This window comes from Phyllobates terribilis, unplaced genomic scaffold, assembly GCF_046119375.1.
Source record: "Phyllobates terribilis strain yellow unplaced genomic scaffold, ASM4611937v1 Scaffold_40__1_contigs__length_11209783, whole genome shotgun sequence".
Lineage (NCBI taxonomy): Eukaryota > Metazoa > Chordata > Amphibia > Anura > Dendrobatidae > Phyllobates > Phyllobates terribilis.
The window spans coordinates 6,312,850-6,335,045 of record NW_027362800.1 but is presented as its reverse complement, the minus strand read 5'-3'; the positions used below and the strand labels follow the sequence as shown (position 1 = coordinate 6,335,045).

The 22,196-nt window shown below is 45.1% G+C and overlaps 17 non-coding genes across 17 annotated transcripts; all 17 read left to right on the top strand.

Moving 5' to 3' along the window:
* Positions 1-32: 32 nt before the first annotated feature.
* Positions 33-223, top strand: LOC141188527 (U2 spliceosomal RNA). Its single transcript, XR_012262612.1, has one exon. It is a non-coding gene; the product is annotated as a U2 spliceosomal RNA (small nuclear RNA).
* A 1,119-nt stretch (positions 224-1,342) lies between these two features.
* On the top strand, positions 1,343-1,533 carry LOC141184750 (U2 spliceosomal RNA). The gene has a single exon (XR_012259475.1). It is a non-coding gene; the product is annotated as a U2 spliceosomal RNA (small nuclear RNA).
* A 1,120-nt stretch (positions 1,534-2,653) lies between these two features.
* On the top strand, positions 2,654-2,844 carry LOC141188526 (U2 spliceosomal RNA). Its single transcript, XR_012262611.1, has one exon. It is a non-coding gene; the product is annotated as a U2 spliceosomal RNA (small nuclear RNA).
* A 1,122-nt stretch (positions 2,845-3,966) lies between these two features.
* On the top strand, positions 3,967-4,157 carry LOC141188525 (U2 spliceosomal RNA). The gene has a single exon (XR_012262610.1). It is a non-coding gene; the product is annotated as a U2 spliceosomal RNA (small nuclear RNA).
* Positions 4,158-5,278: 1,121 nt separating this feature from the next.
* LOC141188524 (U2 spliceosomal RNA) lies at positions 5,279-5,469 on the top strand. The gene has a single exon (XR_012262609.1). It is a non-coding gene; the product is annotated as a U2 spliceosomal RNA (small nuclear RNA).
* Positions 5,470-6,595: 1,126 nt separating this feature from the next.
* LOC141184261 (U2 spliceosomal RNA) lies at positions 6,596-6,786 on the top strand. The gene has a single exon (XR_012259034.1). It is a non-coding gene; the product is annotated as a U2 spliceosomal RNA (small nuclear RNA).
* Positions 6,787-7,906: 1,120 nt separating this feature from the next.
* On the top strand, positions 7,907-8,097 carry LOC141188522 (U2 spliceosomal RNA). Its single transcript, XR_012262608.1, has one exon. It is a non-coding gene; the product is annotated as a U2 spliceosomal RNA (small nuclear RNA).
* Positions 8,098-9,218: 1,121 nt separating this feature from the next.
* LOC141188521 (U2 spliceosomal RNA) lies at positions 9,219-9,409 on the top strand. The gene has a single exon (XR_012262607.1). It is a non-coding gene; the product is annotated as a U2 spliceosomal RNA (small nuclear RNA).
* Positions 9,410-10,532: 1,123 nt separating this feature from the next.
* Positions 10,533-10,723, top strand: LOC141188520 (U2 spliceosomal RNA). Its single transcript, XR_012262606.1, has one exon. It is a non-coding gene; the product is annotated as a U2 spliceosomal RNA (small nuclear RNA).
* Positions 10,724-11,844: 1,121 nt separating this feature from the next.
* Positions 11,845-12,035, top strand: LOC141188519 (U2 spliceosomal RNA). Its single transcript, XR_012262605.1, has one exon. It is a non-coding gene; the product is annotated as a U2 spliceosomal RNA (small nuclear RNA).
* Positions 12,036-13,158: 1,123 nt separating this feature from the next.
* On the top strand, positions 13,159-13,349 carry LOC141188518 (U2 spliceosomal RNA). The gene has a single exon (XR_012262604.1). It is a non-coding gene; the product is annotated as a U2 spliceosomal RNA (small nuclear RNA).
* A 1,123-nt stretch (positions 13,350-14,472) lies between these two features.
* On the top strand, positions 14,473-14,663 carry LOC141188516 (U2 spliceosomal RNA). The gene has a single exon (XR_012262602.1). It is a non-coding gene; the product is annotated as a U2 spliceosomal RNA (small nuclear RNA).
* A 1,124-nt stretch (positions 14,664-15,787) lies between these two features.
* LOC141184260 (U2 spliceosomal RNA) lies at positions 15,788-15,978 on the top strand. The gene has a single exon (XR_012259033.1). It is a non-coding gene; the product is annotated as a U2 spliceosomal RNA (small nuclear RNA).
* A 1,120-nt stretch (positions 15,979-17,098) lies between these two features.
* On the top strand, positions 17,099-17,289 carry LOC141188515 (U2 spliceosomal RNA). Its single transcript, XR_012262601.1, has one exon. It is a non-coding gene; the product is annotated as a U2 spliceosomal RNA (small nuclear RNA).
* Positions 17,290-18,408: 1,119 nt separating this feature from the next.
* LOC141188514 (U2 spliceosomal RNA) lies at positions 18,409-18,599 on the top strand. Its single transcript, XR_012262600.1, has one exon. It is a non-coding gene; the product is annotated as a U2 spliceosomal RNA (small nuclear RNA).
* A 1,121-nt stretch (positions 18,600-19,720) lies between these two features.
* LOC141188513 (U2 spliceosomal RNA) lies at positions 19,721-19,911 on the top strand. Its single transcript, XR_012262599.1, has one exon. It is a non-coding gene; the product is annotated as a U2 spliceosomal RNA (small nuclear RNA).
* A 1,122-nt stretch (positions 19,912-21,033) lies between these two features.
* On the top strand, positions 21,034-21,224 carry LOC141188511 (U2 spliceosomal RNA). The gene has a single exon (XR_012262598.1). It is a non-coding gene; the product is annotated as a U2 spliceosomal RNA (small nuclear RNA).
* Positions 21,225-22,196: the final 972 nt, after the last annotated feature.

Sequence of the window (22,196 nt, the reverse complement as noted above, 5' to 3'; positions counted from 1 at the left end):
GGTGGCACCGTAGTCGGAAACCAATTCTGGTTATCGCTTCTCGGCCTTTTGGCTAAGATCAAGTGTAGTATCTGTTCTTATCAGTTTAATATCTGATACGTCCCCTATCTGGGGACCATATATTAAATGGATTTTTAGAACAGGGAGATGGAAAAAGAGCTTGCTCTGTCCACTCCACGCATTGACCTGGTATTGCAGTATCTCCAGGACCGGTGCACCCCTTCTTTAATGCAGTTTCTAAAATCAGAAAGAATTGAATTCAATGCTTTTTGTTCATTTTGCTTGTTTGTCGGATTTTGGGATGGACTCTTTGGCTTTGCTTTTCTTCTCCTCATTGGATTTTTCATGTTAAAAGTTGCAGAAGCCAGATGACAAGCTCATTTTGGTTCAACTTCAGCAACTGTGCATTGCATTGCCATGTAATGTAATGTAATGCAATGCTATCTATCTAGCTCTCCCTCTATACTTCCTTTTGGATAAACAGACATATTAGGCAAGCATTTTGGAGCTTTCACCTAAATAACTACAGGTGGTGAGATAAGCTGCACAATATAATTGACCTTTCAGTATATTGTTGCACACACACCATCTATTTAGCAAATGCCCTTGTTATCAACAGCAGCCTTTTAAACTCACCTGAGCTAACAGGTATGTGAGCTGGTTACTCTGCTGCGCTTAAAATTTCTTTTTTGGTTTGCTACAATGCCTTTTCTGAAACGTTGTCTCCCTCTGCTGGAACACTGACTTCTTTCATTTAATGCCTGCAGACTATAAAAGAGAAACCAACCCAAAAAGTTTGGTTGATTAGTCTGTGGCATTCTTTTAAACTGTTGCTTATGGCGGTCTCTGTGAGCTTCTCAGTGACATTCAGCCATCCAGGTATCCCGCCTGCAGTAGACGGAATGTGGCAATGGAACGCTGGCTGCGCGTGTCATAATAGGCTCTGAGCCTTTATATACCTGCGCACAGCAGCAGCCACCTTCAGTCTGCTGCTGGACAGCCAGCAGCAGCAGCAGCAGGAGAGGTAATTAATCAGCAACCCTCCTGCTAAGGGTAGACAGCTGCTCGTTCCACCCCCCCCCGCCTTAATTGGTTCTCCTCCCTTCCAACGGTGTTGAGGCGGGTGGGAACAGCCGGGGGTTGAGGGTACTGTGCTAAAAGAGGTGGAGTTATGCAGATCTAAAACGCGTGGATTGCAGCAGCAGCAAGCCGAAAAGTGCAGGCATGTGAGGGATCTAGAGGTTGACAGCATGTCTTCTTAACGGGAGTCCAGGTGGCCATCTCCACAAATGGACTTTTCAGAATCCTTGGGTGGCACCGTAGTCGGAAACCAATTCTGGTTATCGCTTCTCGGCCTTTTGGCTAAGATCAAGTGTAGCATCTGTTCTTATCAGTTTAATATCTGATACGTCCCCTATCTGGGGACCATATATTAAATGGATTTTTAGAACAGGGAGATGGAAAAAGAGCTTGCTCTGTCCACTCCACGCATTGACCTGGTATTGCAGTATCTCCAGGACCGGTGCACCCCTTCTTTAATGCAGTTTCTAAAATCAGAAAGAATTGAATTCAATGCTTTTTGTTCATTTTGCTTGTTTGTCGGATTTTGGGATGGACTCTTTGGCTTTGCTTTTCTTCTCCTCATTGGATTTTTCATGTTAAAAGTTGCAGAAGCCAGATGACAAGCTCATTTTGGTTCAACTTCAGCAACTGTGCATTGCATTGCCATGTAATGTAATGTAATGCAATGCTATCTATCTAGCTCTCCCTCTATACTTCCTTTTGGATAAACAGACATATTAGGCAAGCATTTTGGAGCTTTCACCTAAATAACTACAGGTGGTGAGATAAGCTGCACAATATAATTGACCTTTCAGTATATTGTTGCACACACACCATCTATTTAGCAAATGCCCTTGTTATCAACAGCAGCCTTTTAAACTCACCTGAGCTAACAGGTATGTGAGCTGGTTACTCTGCTGCGCTTAAAATTTCTTTTTTGGTTTGCTACAATGCCTTTTCTGAAACGTTGTCTCCCTCTGCTGGAACACTGACTTCTTTCATTTAATGCCTGCAGACTATAAAAGAGAAACCAACCCAAAAAGTTTGGTTGATTAGTCTGTGGCATTCTTTTAAACTGTTGCTTATGGCTGTCTCTGTGAGCTTCTCAGTGACATTCAGCCATCCAGGTATCCCGCCTGCAGTAGACGGAATGTGGCAATGGAACGCTGGCTGCGCGTGTCATAATAGGCTCTGAGCCTTTATATACCTGCGCACAGCAGCAGCCACCTTCAGTCTGCTGCTGGACAGCCAGCAGCAGCAGCAGCAGGAGAGGTAATTAATCAGCAACCCTCCTGCTAAGGGTAGACAGCTGCTCGTTCCACCCCCCCCTCGCCTTAATTGGTTCTCCTCCCTTCCAACGGTGTTGAGGCGGGTGGGAACAGCCGGGGGTTGAGGGTACTGTGCTAAAAGAGGTGGAGTTATGCAGATCTAAAACGCGTGGATTGCAGCAGCAGCAAGCCGAAAAGTGCAGGCATGTGAGGGATCTAGAGGTTGACAGCATGTCTTCTTAACGGGAGTCCAGGTGGCCATCTCCACAAATGGACTTTTCAGAATCCTTGGGTGGCACCGTAGTCGGAAACCAATTCTGGTTATCGCTTCTCGGCCTTTTGGCTAAGATCAAGTGTAGTATCTGTTCTTATCAGTTTAATATCTGATACGTCCCCTATCTGGGGACCATATATTAAATGGATTTTTAGAACAGGGAGATGGAAAAAGAGCTTGCTCTGTCCACTCCACGCATTGACCTGGTATTGCAGTATCTCCAGGACCGGTGCACCCCTTCTTTAATGCAGTTTCTAAAATCAGAAAGAATTGAATTCAATGCTTTTTGTTCATTTTGCTTGTTTGTCGGATTTTGGGATGGACTCTTTGGCTTTGCTTTTCTTCTCCTCATTGGATTTTTCATGTTAAAAGTTGCAGAAGCCAGATGACAAGCTCATTTTGGTTCAACTTCAGCAACTGTGCATTGCATTGCCATGTAATGTAATGTAATGCAATGCTATCTATCTAGCTCTCCCTCTATACTTCCTTTTGGATAAACAGACATATTAGGCAAGCATTTTGGAGCTTTCACCTAAATAACTACAGGTGGTGAGATAAGCTGCACAATATAATTGACCTTTCAGTATATTGTTGCACACACACCATCTATTTAGCAAATGCCCTTGTTATCAACAGCAGCCTTTTAAACTCACCTGAGCTAACAGGTATGTGAGCTGGTTACTCTGCTGCGCTTAAAATTTCTTTTTTGGTTTGCTACAATGCCTTTTCTGAAACGTTGTCTCCCTCTGCTGGAACACTGACTTCTTTCATTTAATGCCTGCAGACTATAAAAGAGAAACCAACCCAAAAAGTTTGGTTGATTAGTCTGTGGCATTCTTTTAAACTGTTGCTTATGGCGGTCTCTGTGAGCTTCTCAGTGACATTCAGCCATCCAGGTATCCCGCCTGCAGTAGACGGAATGTGGCAATGGAACGCTGGCTGCGCGTGTCATAATAGGCTCTGAGCCTTTATATACCTGCGCACAGCAGCAGCCACCTTCAGTCTGCTGCTGGACAGCCAGCAGCAGCAGCAGCAGGAGAGGTAATTAATCAGCAACCCTCCTGCTAAGGGTAGACAGCTGCTCGTTCCACCCACCCCCCCCGCCTTAATTGGTTCTCCTCCCTTCCAACGGTGTTGAGGCGGGTGGGAACAGCCGGGGGTTGAGGGTACTGTGCTAAAAGAGGTGGAGTTATGCAGATCTAAAACGCGTGGATTGCAGCAGCAGCAAGCCGAAAAGTGCAGGCATGTGAGGGATCTAGAGGTTGACAGCATGTCTTCTTAACGGGAGTCCAGGTGGCCATCTCCACAAATGGACTTTTCAGAATCCTTGGGTGGCACCGTAGTCGGAAACCAATTCTGGTTATCGCTTCTCGGCCTTTTGGCTAAGATCAAGTGTAGTATCTGTTCTTATCAGTTTAATATCTGATACGTCCCCTATCTGGGGACCATATATTAAATGGATTTTTAGAACAGGGAGATGGAAAAAGAGCTTGCTCTGTCCACTCCACGCATTGACCTGGTATTGCAGTATCTCCAGGACCGGTGCACCCCTTCTTTAATGCAGTTTCTAAAATCAGAAAGAATTGAATTCAATGCTTTTTGTTCATTTTGCTTGTTTGTCGGATTTTGGGATGGACTCTTTGGCTTTGCTTTTCTTCTCCTCATTGGATTTTTCATGTTAAAAGTTGCAGAAGCCAGATGACAAGCTCATTTTGGTTCAACTTCAGCAACTGTGCATTGCATTGCCATGTAATGTAATGTAATGCAATGCTATCTATCTAGCTCTCCCTCTATACTTCCTTTTGGATAAACAGACATATTAGGCAAGCATTTTGGAGCTTTCACCTAAATAACTACAGGTGGTGAGATAAGCTGCACAATATAATTGACCTTTCAGTATATTGTTGCACACACACCATCTATTTAGCAAATGCCCTTGTTATCAACAGCAGCCTTTTAAACTCACCTGAGCTAACAGGTATGTGAGCTGGTTACTCTGCTCCGCTTAAAATTTCTTTTTTGGTTTGCTACAATGCCTTTTCTGAAACGTTGTCTCCCTCTGCTGGAACACTGACTTCTTTCATTTAATGCCTGCAGACTATAAAAGAGAAACCAACCCAAAAAGTTTGGTTGATTAGTCTGTGGCATTCTTTTAAACTGTTGCTTATGGCGGTCTCTGTGAGCTTCTCAGTGACATTCAGCCATCCAGGTATCCCGCCTGCAGTAGACGGAATGTGGCAATGGAACGCTGGCTGCGCGTGTCATAATAGGCTCTGAGCCTTTATATACCTGCGCACAGCAGCAGCCACCTTCAGTCTGCTGCTGGACAGCCAGCAGCAGCAGCAGCAGGAGAGGTAATTAATCAGCAACCCTCCTGCTAAGGGTAGACAGCTGCTCGTTCCACCCCCCCCCCCGCCTTAATTGGTTCTCCTCCCTTCCAACGGTGTTGAGGCGGGTGGGAACAGCCGGGGGTTGAGGGTACTGTGCTAAAAGAGGTGGAGTTATGCAGATCTAAAACGCGTGGATTGCAGCAGCAGCAAGCCGAAAAGTGCAGGCATGTGAGGGATCTAGAGGTTGACAGCATGTCTTCTTAACGGGAGTCCAGGTGGCCATCTCCACAAATGGACTTTTCAGAATCCTTGGGTGGCACCGTAGTCGGAAACCAATTCTGGTTATCGCTTCTCGGCCTTTTGGCTAAGATCAAGTGTAGTATCTGTTCTTATCAGTTTAATATCTGATACGTCCCCTATCTGGGGACCATATATTAAATGGATTTTTAGAACAGGGAGATGGAAAAAGAGCTTGCTCTGTCCACTCCACGCATTGACCTGGTATTGCAGTATCTCCAGGACCGGTGCACCCCTTCTTTAATGCAGTTTCTAAAATCAGAAAGAATTGAATTCAATGCTTTTTGTTCATTTTGCTTGTTTGTCGGATTTTGGGATGGACTCTTTGGCTTTGCTTTTCTTCTCCTCATTGGATTTTTCATGTTAAAAGTTGCAGAAGCCAGATGACAAGCTCATTTTGGTTCAACTTCAGCAACTGTGCATTGCATTGCCATGTAATGTAATGTAATGCAATGCTATCTATCTAGCTCTCCCTCTATACTTCCTTTTGGATAAACAGACATATTAGGCAAGCATTTTGGAGCTTTCACCTAAATAACTACAGGTGGTGAGATAAGCTGCACAATATAATTGACCTTTCAGTATATTGTTGCACACACACCATCTATTTAGCAAATGCCCTTGTTATCAACAGCAGCCTTTTAAACTCACCTGAGCTAACAGGTATGTGAGCTGGTTACTCTGCTGCGCTTAAAATTTCTTTTTTGGTTTGCTACAATGCCTTTTCTGAAACGTTGTCTCCCTCTGCTGGAACACTGACTTCTTTCATTTAATGCCTGCAGACTATAAAAGAGAAACCAACCCAAAAAGTTTGGTTGATTAGTCTGTGGCATTCTTTTAAACTGTTGCTTATGGCGGTCTCTGTGAGCTTCTCAGTGACATTCAGCCATCCAGGTATCCCGCCTGCAGTAGACGGAATGTGGCAATGGAACGCTGGCTGCGCGTGTCATAATAGGCTCTGAGCCTTTATATACCTGCGCACAGCAGCAGCCACCTTCAGTCTGCTGCTGGACAGCCAGCAGCAGCAGCAGCAGCAGGAGAGGTAATTAATCAGCAACCCTCCTGCTAAGGGTAGACAGCTGCTCGTTCCACCCCCCCCCCCCCGCCTTAATTGGTTCTCCTCCCTTCCAACGGTGTTGAGGCGGGTGGGAACAGCCGGGGGTTGAGGGTACTGTGCTAAAAGAGGTGGAGTTATGCAGATCTAAAACGCATGGATTGCAGCAGCAGCAAGCCGAAAAGTGCAGGCATGTGAGGGATCTAGAGGTTGACAGCATGTCTTCTTAACGGGAGTCCAGGTGGCCATCTCCACAAATGGACTTTTCAGAATCCTTGGGTGGCACCGTAGTCGGAAACCAATTCTGGTTATCGTTTCTCGGCCTTTTGGCTAAGATCAAGTGTAGTATCTGTTCTTATCAGTTTAATATCTGATACGTCCCCTATCTGGGGACCATATATTAAATGGATTTTTAGAACAGGGAGATGGAAAAAGAGCTTGCTCTGTCCACTCCACGCATTGACCTGGTATTGCAGTATCTCCAGGACCGGTGCACCCCTTCTTTAATGCAGTTTCTAAAATCAGAAAGAATTGAATTCAATGCTTTTTGTTCATTTTGCTTGTTTGTCGGATTTTGGGATGGACTGTTTGGCTTTGCTTTTCTTCTCCTCATTGGATTTTTCATGTTAAAAGTTCCAGAAGCCAGATGACAAGCTCATTTTGGTTCAACTTCAGCAACTGTGCATTGCATTGCCATGTAATGTAATGTAATGCAATGCTATCTATCTAGCTCTCCCTCTATACTTCCTTTTGGATAAACAGACATATTAGGCAAGCATTTTGGAGCTTTCACCTAAATAACTACAGGTGGTGAGATAAGCTGCACAATATAATTGACCTTTCAGTATATTGTTGCACACACACCATCTATTTAGCAAATGCCCTTGTTATCAACAGCAGCCTTTTAAACTCACCTGAGCTAACAGGTATGTGAGCTGGTTACTCTGCTGCGCTTAAAATTTCTTTTTTGGTTTGCTACAATGCCTTTTCTGAAACGTTGTCTCCCTCTGCTGGAACACTGACTTCTTTCATTTAATGCCTGCAGACTATAAAAGAGAAACCAACCCAAAAAGTTTGGTTGATTAGTCTGTGGCATTCTTTTAAACTGTTGCTTATGGCGGTCTCTGTGAGCTTCTCAGTGACATTCAGCCATCCAGGTATCCCGCCTGCAGTAGACGGAATGTGGCAATGGAACGCTGGCTGCGCGTGTCATAATAGGCTCTGAGCCTTTATATACCTGCGCACAGCAGCAGCCACCTTCAGTCTGCTGCTGGACAGCCAGCAGCAGCAGCAGCAGGATAGGTAATTAATCAGCAACCCTCCTGCTAAGGGTAGACAGCTGCTCGTTCCACCCACCCCCCGCCTTAATTGGTTCTCCTCCCTTCCAACGGTGTTGAGGCGGGTGGGAACAGCCGGGGGTTGAGGGTACTGTGCTAAAAGAGGTGGAGTTATGCAGATCTAAAATGCGTGGATTGCAGCAGCAGCAAGCCGAAAAGTGCAGGCATGTGAGGGATCTAGAGGTTGACAGCATGTCTTCTTAACGGGAGTCCAGGTGGCCATCTCCACAAATGGACTTTTCAGAATCCTTGGGTGGCACCGTAGTCGGAAACCAATTCTGGTTATCGCTTCTCGGCCTTTTGGCTAAGATCAAGTGTAGTATCTGTTCTTATCAGTTTAATATCTGATACGTCCCCTATCTGGGGACCATATATTAAATGGATTTTTAGAACAGGGAGATGGAAAAAGAGCTTGCTCTGTCCACTCCACGCATTGACCTGGTATTGCAGTATCTCCAGGACCGGTGCACCCCTTCTTTAATGCAGTTTCTAAAATCAGAAAGAATTGAATTCAATGCTTTTTGTTCATTTTGCTTGTTTGTCGGATTTTGGGATGGACTCTTTGGCTTTGCTTTTCTTCTCCTCATTGGATTTTTCATGTTAAAAGTTGCAGAAGCCAGATGACAAGCTCATTTTGGTTCAACTTCAGCAACTGTGCATTGCATTGCCATGTAATGTAATGTAATGCAATGCTATCTATCTAGCTCTCCCTCTATACTTCCTTTTGGATAAACAGACATATTAGGCAAGCATTTTGGAGCTTTCACCTAAATAACTACAGGTGGTGAGATAAGCTGCACAATATAATTGACCTTTCAGTATATTGTTGCACACACACCATCTATTTAGCAAATGCCCTTGTTATCAACAGCAGCCTTTTAAACTCACCTGAGCTAACAGGTATGTGAGCCGGTTACTCTGCTGCGCTTAAAATTTCTTTTTTGGTTTGCTACAATGCCTTTTCTGAAACGTTGTCTCCCTCTGCTGGAACACTGACTTCTTTCATTTAATGCCTGCAGACTATAAAAGAGAAACCAACCCAAAAAGTTTGGTTGATTAGTCTGTGGCATTCTTTTAAACTGTTGCTTATGGCGGTCTCTGTGAGCTTCTCAGTGACATTCAGCCATCCAGGTATCCCGCCTGCAGTAGACGGAATGTGGCAATGGAACGCTGGCTGCGCGTGTCATAATAGGCTCTGAGCCTTTATATACCTGCGCACAGCAGCAGCCACCTTCAGTCTGCTGCTGGACAGCCAGCAGCAGCAGCAGCAGGAGAGGTAATTAATCAGCAACCCTCCTGCTAAGGGTAGACAGCTGCTCGTTCCACCCCCCCCCCCGCCTTAATTGGTTCTCCTCCCTTCCAACGGTGTTGAGGCGGGTGGGAACAGCCGGGGGTTGAGGGTACTGTGCTAAAAGAGGTGGAGTTATGCAGATCTAAAACGCGTGGATTGCAGCAGCAGCAAGCCGAAAAGTGCAGGCATGTGAGGGATCTAGAGGTTGACAGCATGTCTTCTTAACGGGAGTCCAGGTGGCCATCTCCACAAATGGACTTTTCAGAATCCTTGGGTGGCACCGTAGTCGGAAACCAATTCTGGTTATCGCTTCTCGGCCTTTTGGCTAAGATCAAGTGTAGTATCTGTTCTTATCAGTTTAATATCTGATACGTCCCCTATCTGGGGACCATATATTAAATGGATTTTTAGAACAGGGAGATGGAAAAAGAGCTTGCTCTGTCCACTCCACGCATTGACCTGGTATTGCAGTATCTCCAGGACCGGTGCACCCCTTCTTTAATGCAGTTTCTAAAATCAGAAAGAATTGAATTCAATGCTTTTTGTTCATTTTGCTTGTTTGTCGGATTTTGGGATGGACTCTTTGGCTTTGTTTTTCTTCTCCTCATTGGATTTTTCATGTTAAAAGTTGCAGAAGCCAGATGACAAGCTCATTTTGGTTCAACTTCAGCAACTGTGCATTGCATTGCCATGTAATGTAATGTAATGCAATGCTATCTATCTAGCTCTCCCTCTATACTTCCTTTTGGATAAACAGACATATTAGGCAAGCATTTTGGAGCTTTCACCTAAATAACTACAGGTGGTGAGATAAGCTGCACAATATAATTGACCTTTCAGTATATTGTTGCACACACACCATCTATTTAGCAAATGCCCTTGTTATCAACAGCAGCCTTTTAAACTCACCTGAGCTAACAGGTATGTGAGCTGGTTACTCTGCTGCGCTTAAAATTTCTTTTTTGGTTTGCTACAATGCCTTTTCTGAAACGTTGTCTCCCTCTGCTGGAAAACTGACTTCTTTCATTTAATGCCTGCAGACTATAAAAGAGAAACCAACCCAAAAAGTTTGGTTGATTAGTCTGTGGCATTCTTTTAAACTGTTGCTTATGGCGGTCTCTGTGAGCTTCTCAGTGACATTCAGCCATCCAGGTATCCCGCCTGCAGTAGACGGAATGTGGCAATGGAACGCTGGCTGCGCGTGTCATAATAGGCTCTGAGCCTTTATATACCTGCGCACAGCAGCAGCCACCTTCAGTCTGCTGCTGGACAGCCAGCAGCAGCAGCAGCAGGAGAGGTAATTAATCAGCAACCCTCCTGCTAAGGGTAGACAGCTGCTCGTTCCACCCCCCCCCCCCCGCCTTAATTGGTTCTCCTCCCTTCCAACGGTGTTGAGGCGGGTGGGAACAGCCGGGGGTTGAGGGTACTGTGCTAAAAGAGGTGGAGTTATGCAGATCTAAAACGCGTGGATTGCAGCAGCAGCAAGCCGAAAAGTGCAGGCATGTGAGGGATCTAGAGGTTGACAGCATGTCTTCTTAACGGGAGTCCAGGTGGCCATCTCCACAAATGGACTTTTCAGAATCCTTGGGTGGCACCCTAGTCGGAAACCAATTCTGGTTATCGCTTCTCGGCCTTTTGGCTAAGATCAAGTGTAGTATCTGTTCTTATCAGTTTAATATCTGATACGTCCCCTATCTGGGGACCATATATTAAATGGATTTTTAGAACAGGGAGATGGAAAAAGAGCTTGCTCTGTCCACTCCACGCATTGACCTGGTATTGCAGTATCTCCAGGACCGGTGCACCCCTTCTTTAATGCAGTTTCTAAAATCAGAAAGAATTGAATTCAATGCTTTTTGTTCATTTTGCTTGTTTGTCGGATTTTGGGATGGACTCTTTGGCTTTGCTTTTCTTCTCCTCATTGGATTTTTCATGTTAAAAGTTGCAGAAGCCAGATGACAAGCTCATTTTGGTTCAACTTCAGCAACTGTGCATTGCATTGCCATGTAATGTAATGTAATGCAATGCTATCTATCTAGCTCTCCCTCTATACTTCCTTTTGGATAAACAGACATATTAGGCAAGCATTTTGGAGCTTTCACCTAAATAACTACAGGTGGTGAGATAAGCTGCACAATATAATTGACCTTTCAGTATATTGTTGCACACACACCATCTATTTAGCAAATGCCCTTGTTATCAACAGCAGCCTTTTAAACTCACCTGAGCTAACAGGTATGTGAGCCGGTTACTCTGCTGCGCTTAAAATTTCTTTTTTGGTTTGCTACAATGCCTTTTCTGAAACGTTGTCTCCCTCTGCTGGAACACTGACTTCTTTCATTTAATGCCTGCAGACTATAAAAGAGAAACCAACCCAAAAAGTTTGGTTGATTAGTCTGTGGCATTCTTTTAAACTGTTGCTTATGGCGGTCTCTGTGAGCTTCTCAGTGACATTCAGCCATCCAGGTATCCCGCCTGCAGTAGACGGAATGTGGCAATGGAACGCTGGCTGCGCGTGTCATAATAGGCTCTGAGCCTTTATATACCTGCGCACAGCAGCAGCCACCTTCAGTCTGCTGCTGGACAGCCAGCAGCAGCAGCAGCAGGAGAGGTAATTAATCAGCAACCCTCCTGCTAAGGGTAGACAGCTGCTCGTTCCACCCCCCCCCCCGCCTTAATTGGTTCTCCTCCCTTCCAACGGTGTTGAGGCGGGTGGGAACAGCCGGGGGTTGAGGGTACTGTGCTAAAAGAGGTGGAGTTATGCAGATCTAAAACGCGTGGATTGCAGCAGCAGCAAGCCGAAAAGTGCAGGCATGTGAGGGATCTAGAGGTTGACAGCATGTCTTCTTAACGGGAGTCCAGGTGGCCATCTCCACAAATGGACTTTTCAGAATCCTTGGGTGGCACCGTAGTCGGAAACCAATTCTGGTTATCGCTTCTCGGCCTTTTGGCTAAGATCAAGTGTAGTATCTGTTCTTATCAGTTTAATATCTGATACGTCCCCTATCTGGGGACCATATATTAAATGGATTTTTAGAACAGGGAGATGGAAAAAGAGCTTGCTCTGTCCACTCCACGCATTGACCTGGTATTGCAGTATCTCCAGGACCGGTGCACCCCTTCTTTAATGCAGTTTCTAAAATCAGAAAGAATTGAATTCAATGCTTTTTGTTCATTTTGCTTGTTTGTCGGATTTTGGGATGGACTCTTTGGCTTTGTTTTTCTTCTCCTCATTGGATTTTTCATGTTAAAAGTTGCAGAAGCCAGATGACAAGCTCATTTTGGTTCAACTTCAGCAACTGTGCATTGCATTGCCATGTAATGTAATGTAATGCAATGCTATCTATCTAGCTCTCCCTCTATACTTCCTTTTGGATAAACAGACATATTAGGCAAGCATTTTGGAGCTTTCACCTAAATAACTACAGGTGGTGAGATAAGCTGCACAATATAATTGACCTTTCAGTATATTGTTGCACACACACCATCTATTTAGCAAATGCCCTTGTTATCAACAGCAGCCTTTTAAACTCACCTGAGCTAACAGGTATGTGAGCTGGTTACTCTGCTGCGCTTAAAATTTCTTTTTTGGTTTGCTACAATGCCTTTTCTGAAACGTTGTCTCCCTCTGCTGGAAAACTGACTTCTTTCATTTAATGCCTGCAGACTATAAAAGAGAAACCAACCCAAAAAGTTTGGTTGATTAGTCTGTGGCATTCTTTTAAACTGTTGCTTATGGCGGTCTCTGTGAGCTTCTCAGTGACATTCAGCCATCCAGGTATCCCGCCTGCAGTAGACGGAATGTGGCAATGGAACGCTGGCTGCGCGTGTCATAATAGGCTCTGAGCCTTTATATACCTGCGCACAGCAGCAGCCACCTTCAGTCTGCTGCTGGACAGCCAGCAGCAGCAGCAGCAGGAGAGGTAATTAATCAGCAACCCTCCTGCTAAGGGTAGACAGCTGCTCGTTCCACCCCCCCCCCCCCGCCTTAATTGGTTCTCCTCCCTTCCAACGGTGTTGAGGCGGGTGGGAACAGCCGGGGGTTGAGGGTACTGTGCTAAAAGAGGTGGAGTTATGCAGATCTAAAACGCGTGGATTGCAGCAGCAGCAAGCCGAAAAGTGCAGGCATGTGAGGGATCTAGAGGTTGACAGCATGTCTTCTTAACGGGAGTCCAGGTGGCCATCTCCACAAATGGACTTTTCAGAATCCTTGGGTGGCACCCTAGTCGGAAACCAATTCTGGTTATCGCTTCTCGGCCTTTTGGCTAAGATCAAGTGTAGTATCTGTTCTTATCAGTTTAATATCTGATACGTCCCCTATCTGGGGACCATATATTAAATGGATTTTTAGAACAGGGAGATGGAAAAAGAGCTTGCTCTGTCCACTCCACGCATTGACCTGGTATTGCAGTATCTCCAGGACCGGTGCACCCCTTCTTTAATGCAGTTTCTAAAATCAGAAAGAATTGAATTCAATGCTTTTTGTTCATTTTGCTTGTTTGTCGGATTTTGGGATGGACTCTTTGGCTTTGCTTTTCTTCTCCTCATTGGATTTTTCATGTTAAAAGTTGCAGAAGCCAGATGACAAGCTCATTTTGGTTCAACTTCAGCAACTGTGCATTGCATTGCCATGTAATGTAATGTAATGCAATGCTATCTATCTAGCTCTCCCTCTATACTTCCTTTTGGATAAACAGACATATTAGGCAAGCATTTTGGAGCTTTCACCTAAATAACTACACGTGGTGAGATAAGCTGCACAATATAATTGACCTTTCAGTATATTGTTGCACACACACCATCTATTTAGCAAATGCCCTTGTTATCAACAGCAGCCTTTTAAACTCACCTGAGCTAACAGGTATGTGAGCTGGTTACTCTGCTGCGCTTAAAATTTCTTTTTTGGTTTGCTACAATGCCTTTTCTGAAACGTTGTCTCCCTCTGCTGGAACACTGACTTCTTTCATTTAATGCCTGCAGACTATAAAAGAGAAACCAACCCAAAAAGTTTGGTTGATTAGTCTGTGGCATTCTTTTAAACTGTTGCTTATGGCGGTCTCTGTGAGCTTCTCAGTGACATTCAGCCATCCAGGTATCCCGCCTGCAGTAGACGGAATGTGGCAATGGAACGCTGGCTGCGCGTGTCATAATAGGCTCTGAGCCTTTATATACCTGCGCACAGCAGCAGCCACCTTCAGTCTGCTGCTGGACAGCCAGCAGCAGCAGCAGCAGGAGAGGTAATTAATCAGCAACCCTCCTGCTAAGGGTAGACAGCTGCTCGTTCCACCCCCCCCCCCCCGCCTTAATTGGTTCTCCTCCCTTCCAACGGTGTTGAGGCGGGTGGGAACAGCCGGGGGTTGAGGGTACTGTGCTAAAAGAGGTGGAGTTATGCAGATCTAAAACGCGTGGATTGCAGCAGCAGCAAGCCGAAAAGTGCAGGCATGTGAGGGATCTAGAGGTTGACAGCATGTCTTCTTAACGGGAGTCCAGGTGGCCATCTCCACAAATGGACTTTTCAGAATCCTTGGGTGGCACCGTAGTCGGAAACCAATTCTGGTTATCGCTTCTCGGCCTTTTGGCTAAGATCAAGTGTAGTATCTGTTCTTATCAGTTTAATATCTGATACGTCCCCTATCTGGGGACCATATATTAAATGGATTTTTAGAACAGGGAGATGGAAAAAGAGCTTGCTCTGTCCACTCCACGCATTGACCTGGTATTGCAGTATCTCCAGGACCGGTGCACCCCTTCTTTAATGCAGTTTCTAAAATCAGAAAGAATTGAATTCAATGCTTTTTGTTCATTTTGCTTGTTTGTCGGATTTTGGGATGGACTCTTTGGCTTTGCTTTTCTTCTCCTCATTGGATTTTTCATGTTAAAAGTTGCAGAAGCCAGATGACAAGCTCATTTTGGTTCAACTTCAGCAACTGTGCATTGCATTGCCATGTAATGTAATGTAATGCAATGCTATCTATCTAGCTCTCCCTCTATACTTCCTTTTGGATAAACAGACATATTAGGCAAGCATTTTGGAGCTTTCACCTAAATAACTACAGGTGGTGAGATAAGCTGCACAATATAATTGACCTTTCAGTATATTGTTGCACACACACCATCTATTTAGCAAATGCCCTTGTTATCAACAGCAGCCTTTTAAACTCACCTGAGCTAACAGGTATGTGAGCTGGTTACTCTGCTGCGCTTAAAATTTCTTTTTTGGTTTGCTACAATGCCTTTTCTGAAACGTTGTCTCCCTCTGCTGGAACACTGACTTCTTTCATTTAATGCCTGCAGACTATAAAAGAGAAACCAACCCAAAAAGTTTGGTTGATTAGTCTGTGGCATTCTTTTAAACTGTTGCTTATGGCGGTCTCTGTGAGCTTCTCAGTGACATTCAGCCATCCAGGTATCCCGCCTGCAGTAGACGGAATGTGGCAATGGAACGCTGGCTGCGCGTGTCATAATAGGCTCTGAGCCTTTATATACCTGCGCACAGCAGCAGCCACCTTCAGTCTGCTGCTGGACAGCCAGCAGCAGCAGCAGCAGGAGAGGTAATTAATCAGCAACCCTCCTGCTAAGGGTAGACAGCTGCTCGTTCCACCCCCCCCCCCCCCGCCTTAATTGGTTCTCCTCCCTTCCAACGGTGTTGAGGCGGGTGGGAACAGCCGGGGGTTGAGGGTACTGTGCTAAAAGAGGTGGAGTTATGCAGATCTAAAACGCATGGATTGCAGCAGCAGCAAGCCGAAAAGTGCAGGCATGTGAGGGATCTAGAGGTTGACAGCATGTCTTCTTAACGGGAGTCCAGGTGGCCATCTCCACAAATGGACTTTTCAGAATCCTTGGGTGGCACCGTAGTCGGAAACCAATTCTGGTTATCGTTTCTCGGCCTTTTGGCTAAGATCAAGTGTAGTATCTGTTCTTATCAGTTTAATATCTGATACGTCCCCTATCTGGGGACCATATATTAAATGGATTTTTAGAACAGGGAGATGGAAAAAGAGCTTGCTCTGTCCACTCCACGCATTGACCTGGTATTGCAGTATCTCCAGGACCGGTGCACCCCTTCTTTAATGCAGTTTCTAAAATCAGAAAGAATTGAATTCAATGCTTTTTGTTCATTTTGCTTGTTTGTCGGATTTTGGGATGGACTGTTTGGCTTTGCTTTTCTTCTCCTCATTGGATTTTTCATGTTAAAAGTTCCAGAAGCCAGATGACAAGCTCATTTTGGTTCAACTTCAGCAACTGTGCATTGCATTGCCATGTAATGTAATGTAATGCAATGCTATCTATCTAGCTCTCCCTCTATACTTCCTTTTGGATAAACAGACATATTAGGCAAGCATTTTGGAGCTTTCACCTAAATAACTACACGTGGTGAGATAAGCTGCACAATATAATTGACCTTTCAGTATATTGTTGCACACACACCATCTATTTAGCAAATGCCCTTGTTATCAACAGCAGCCTTTTAAACTCACCTGAGCTAACAGGTATGTGAGCTGGTTACTCTGCTGCGCTTAAAATTTCTTTTTTGGTTTGCTACAATGCCTTTTCTGAAACGTTGTCTCCCTCTGCTGGAACACTGACTTCTTTCATTTAATGCCTGCAGACTATAAAAGAGAAACCAACCCAAAAAGTTTGGTTGATTAGTCTGTGGCATTCTTTTAAACTGTTGCTTATGGCGGTCTCTGTGAGCTTCTCAGTGACATTCAGCCATCCAGGTATCCCGCCTGCAGTAGACGGAATGTGGCAATGGAACGCTGGCTGCGCGTGTCATAATAGGCTCTGAGCCTTTATATACCTGCGCACAGCAGCAGCCACCTTCAGTCTGCTGCTGGACAGCCAGCAGCAGCAGCAGCAGGAGAGGTAATTAATCAGCAACCCTCCTGCTAAGGGTAGACAGCTGCTCGTTCCACCCCCCCCCCGCCTTAATTGGTTCTCCTCCCTTCCAACGGTGTTGAGGCGGGTGGGAACAGCCGGGGGTTGAGGGTACTGTGCTAAAAGAGGTGGAGTTATGCAGATCTAAAACGCGTGGATTGCAGCAGCAGCAAGCCGAAAAGTGCAGGCATGTGAGGGATCTAGAGGTTGACAGCATGTCTTCTTAACGGGAGTCCAGGTGGCCATCTCCACAAATGGACTTTTCAGAATCCTTGGGTGGCACCGTAGTCGGAAACCAATTCTGGTTATCGCTTCTCGGCCTTTTGGCTAAGATCAAGTGTAGTATCTGTTCTTATCAGTTTAATATCTGATACGTCCCCTATCTGGGGACCATATATTAAATGGATTTTTAGAACAGGGAGATGGAAAAAGAGCTTGCTCTGTCCACTCCACGCATTGACCTGGTATTGCAGTATCTCCAGGACCGGTGCACCCCTTCTTTAATGCAGTTTCTAAAATCAGAAAGAATTGAATTCAATGCTTTTTGTTCATTTTGCTTGTTTGTCGGATTTTGGGATGGACTCTTTGGCTTTGCTTTTCTTCTCCTCATTGGATTTTTCATGTTAAAAGTTGCAGAAGCCAGATGACAAGCTCATTTTGGTTCAACTTCAGCAACTGTGCATTGCATTGCCATGTAATGTAATGTAATGCAATGCTATCTATCTAGCTCTCCCTCTATACTTCCTTTTGGATAAACAGACATATTAGGCAAGCATTTTGGAGCTTTCACCTAAATAACTACAGGTGGTGAGATAAGCTGCACAATATAATTGACCTTTCAGTATATTGTTGCACACACACCATCTATTTAGCAAATGCCCTTGTTATCAACAGCAGCCTTTTAAACTCACCTGAGCTAACAGGTATGTGAGCTGGTTACTCTGCTGCGCTTAAAATTTCTTTTTTGGTTTGCTACAATGCCTTTTCTGAAACGTTGTCTCCCTCTGCTGGAACACTGACTTCTTTCATTTAATGCCTGCAGACTATAAAAGAGAAACCAACCCAAAAAGTTTGGTTGATTAGTCTGTGGCATTCTTTTAAACTGTTGCTTATGGCGGTCTCTGTGAGCTTCTCAGTGACATTCAGCCATCCAGGTATCCCGCCTGCAGTAGACGGAATGTGGCAATGGAACGCTGGCTGCACGTGTCATAATAGGCTCTGAGCCTTTATATACCTGCGCACAGCAGCAGCCACCTTCAGTCTGCTGCTGGACAGCCAGCAGCAGCAGCAGCAGGAGAGGTAATTAATCAGCAACCCTCCTGCTAAGGGTAGACAGCTGCTCGTTCCACCCCCCCCCGCCTTAATTGGTTCTCCTCCCTTCCAACGGTGTTGAGGCGGGTGGGAACAGCCGGGGGTTGAGGGTACTGTGCTAAAAGAGGTGGAGTTATGCAGATCTAAAACGCGTGGATTGCAGCAGCAGCAAGCCGAAAAGTGCAGGCATGTGAGGGATCTAGAGGTTGACAGCATGTCTTCTTAACGGGAGTCCAGGTGGCCATCTCCACAAATGGACTTTTCAGAATCCTTGGGTGGCACCGTAGTCGGAAACCAATTCTGGTTATCGCTTCTCGGCCTTTTGGCTAAGATCAAGTGTAGTATCTGTTCTTATCAGTTTAATATCTGATACGTCCCCTATCTGGGGACCATATATTAAATGGATTTTTAGAACAGGGAGATGGAAAAAGAGCTTGCTCTGTCCACTCCACGCATTGACCTGGTATTGCAGTATCTCCAGGACCGGTGCACCCCTTCTTTAATGCAGTTTCTAAAATCAGAAAGAATTGAATTCAATGCTTTTTGTTCATTTTGCTTGTTTGTCGGATTTTGGGATGGACTCTTTGGCTTTGCTTTTCTTCTCCTCATTGGATTTTTCATGTTAAAAGTTGCAGAAGCCAGATGACAAGCTCATTTTGGTTCAACTTCAGCAACTGTGCATTGCATTGCCATGTAATGTAATGTAATGCAATGCTATCTATCTAGCTCTCCCTCTATACTTCCTTTTGGATAAACAGACATATTAGGCAAGCATTTTGGAGCTTTCACCTAAATAACTACAGGTGGTGAGATAAGCTGCACAATATAATTGACCTTTCAGTATATTGTTGCACACACACCATCTATTTAGCAAATGCCCTTGTTATCAACAGCAGCCTTTTAAACTCACCTGAGCTAACAGGTATGTGAGCCGGTTACTGTGCTGCGCTTAAAATTTCTTTTTTGGTTTGCTACAATGCCTTTTCTGAAACGTTGTCTCCCTCTGCTGGAACACTGACTTCTTTCATTTAATGCCTGCAGACTATAAAAGAGAAACCAACCCAAAAAGTTTGGTTGATTAGTCTGTGGCATTCTTTTAAACTGTTGCTTATGGCGGTCTCTGTGAGCTTCTCAGTGACATTCAGCCATCCAGGTATCCCGCCTGCAGTAGACGGAATGTGGCAATGGAACGCTGGCTGCGCGTGTCATAATAGGCTCTGAGCCTTTATATACCTGCGCACAGCAGCAGCCACCTTCAGTCTGCTGCTGGACAGCCAGCAGCAGCAGCAGCAGGAGAGGTAATTAATCAGCAACCCTCCTGCTAAGGGTAGACAGCTGCTCGTTCCACCCCCCCCCCCGCCTTAATTGGTTCTCCTCCCTTCCAACGGTGTTGAGGCGGGTGGGAACAGCCGGGGGTTGAGGGTACTGTGCTAAAAGAGGTGGAGTTATGCAGATCTAAAACGCGTGGATTGCAGCAGCAGCAAGCCGAAAAGTGCAGGCATGTGAGGGATCTAGAGGTTGACAGCATGTCTTCTTAACGGGAGTCCAGGTGGCCATCTCCACAAATGGACTTTTCAGAATCCTTGGGTGGCACCGTAGTCGGAAACCAATTCTGGTTATCGCTTCTCGGCCTTTTGGCTAAGATCAAGTGTAGTATCTGTTCTTATCAGTTTAATATCTGATACGTCCCCTATCTGGGGACCATATATTAAATGGATTTTTAGAACAGGGAGATGGAAAAAGAGCTTGCTCTGTCCACTCCACGCATTGACCTGGTATTGCAGTATCTCCAGGACCGGTGCACCCCTTCTTTAATGCAGTTTCTAAAATCAGAAAGAATTGAATTCAATGCTTTTTGTTCATTTTGCTTGTTTGTCGGATTTTGGGATGGACTCTTTGGCTTTGCTTTTCTTCTCCTCATTGGATTTTTCATGTTAAAAGTTGCAGAAGCCAGATGACAAGCTCATTTTGGTTCAACTTCAGCAACTGTGCATTGCATTGCCATGTAATGTAATGTAATGCAATGCTATCTATCTAGCTCTCCCTCTATACTTCCTTTTGGATAAACAGACATATTAGGCAAGCATTTTGGAGCTTTCACCTAAATAACTACAGGTGGTGAGATAAGCTGCACAATATAATTGACCTTTCAGTATATTGTTGCACACACACCATCTATTTAGCAAATGCCCTTGTTATCAACAGCAGCCTTTTAAACTCACCTGAGCTAACAGGTATGTGAGCTGGTTACTCTGCTGCGCTTAAAATTTCTTTTTTGGTTTGCTACAATGCCTTTTCTGAAACGTTGTCTCCCTCTGCTGGAAAACTGACTTCTTTCATTTAATGCCTGCAGACTATAAAAGAGAAACCAACCCAAAAAGTTTGGTTGATTAGTCTGTGGCATTCTTTTAAACTGTTGCTTATGGCGGTCTCTGTGAGCTTCTCAGTGACATTCAGCCATCCAGGTATCCCGCCTGCAGTAGACGGAATGTGGCAATGGAACGCTGGCTGCGCGTGTCATAATAGGCTCTGAGCCTTTATATACCTGCGCACAGCAGCAGCCACCTTCAGTCTGCTGCTGGACAGCCAGCAGCAGCAGCAGCAGGAGAGGTAATTAATCAGCAACCCTCCTGCTAAGGGTAGACAGCTGCTCGTTCCACCCCCCCCCCCCGCCTTAATTGGTTCTCCTCCCTTCCAACGGTGTTGAGGCGGGTGGGAACAGCCGGGGGTTGAGGGTACTGTGCTAAAAGAGGTGGAGTTATGCAGATCTAAAACGCGTGGATTGCAGCAGCAGCAAGCCGAAAAGTGCAGGCGTGTGAGGGATCTAGAGGTTGACAGCATGTCTTCTTAACGGGAGTCCAGGTGGCCATCTCCACAAATGGACTTTTCAGAATCCTTGGGTGGCACCCTAGTCGGAAACCAATTCTGGTTATCGCTTCTCGGCCTTTTGGCTAAGATCAAGTGTAGTATCTGTTCTTATCAGTTTAATATCTGATACGTCCCCTATCTGGGGACCATATATTAAATGGATTTTTAGAACAGGGAGATGGAAAAAGAGCTTGCTCTGTCCACTCCACGCATTGACCTGGTATTGCAGTATCTCCAGGACCGGTGCACCCCTTCTTTAATGCAGTTTCTAAAATCAGAAAGAATTGAATTCAATGCTTTTTGTTCATTTTGCTTGTTTGTCGGATTTTGGGATGGACTCTTTGGCTTTGCTTTTCTTCTCCTCATTGGATTTTTCATGTTAAAAGTTGCAGAAGCCAGATGACAAGCTCATTTTGGTTCAACTTCAGCAACTGTGCATTGCATTGCCATGTAATGTAATGTAATGCAATGCTATCTATCTAGCTCTCCCTCTATACTTCCTTTTGGATAAACAGACATATTAGGCAAGCATTTTGGAGCTTTCACCTAAATAACTACAGGTGGTGAGATAAGCTGCACAATATAATTGACCTTTCAGTATATTGTTGCACACACACCATCTATTTAGCAAATGCCCTTGTTATCAACAGCAGCCTTTTAAACTCACCTGAGCTAACAGGTATGTGAGCTGGTTACTCTGCTGCGCTTAAAATTTCTTTTTTGGTTTGCTACAATGCCTTTTCTGAAACGTTGTCTCCCTCTGCTGGAACACTGACTTCTTTCATTTAATGCCTGCAGACTATAAAAGAGAAACCAACCCAAAAAGTTTGGTTGATTAGTCTGTGGCATTCTTTTAAACTGTTGCTTATGGCGGTCTCTGTGAGCTTCTCAGTGACATTCAGCCATCCAGGTATCCCGCCTGCAGTAGACGGAATGTGGCAATGGAACGCTGGCTGCGCGTGTCATAATAGGCTCTGAGCCTTTATATACCTGCGCACAGCAGCAGCCACCTTCAGTCTGCTGCTGGACAGCCAGCAGCAGCAGCAGCAGGAGAGGTAATTAATCAGCAACCCTCCTGCTAAGGGTAGACAGCTGCTCGTTCCACCCCCCCCCCCCCCCGCCTTAATTGGTTCTCCTCCCTTCCAACGGTGTTGAGGCGGGTGGGAACAGCCGGGGGTTGAGGGTACTGTGCTAAAAGAGGTGGAGTTATGCAGATCTAAAACGCA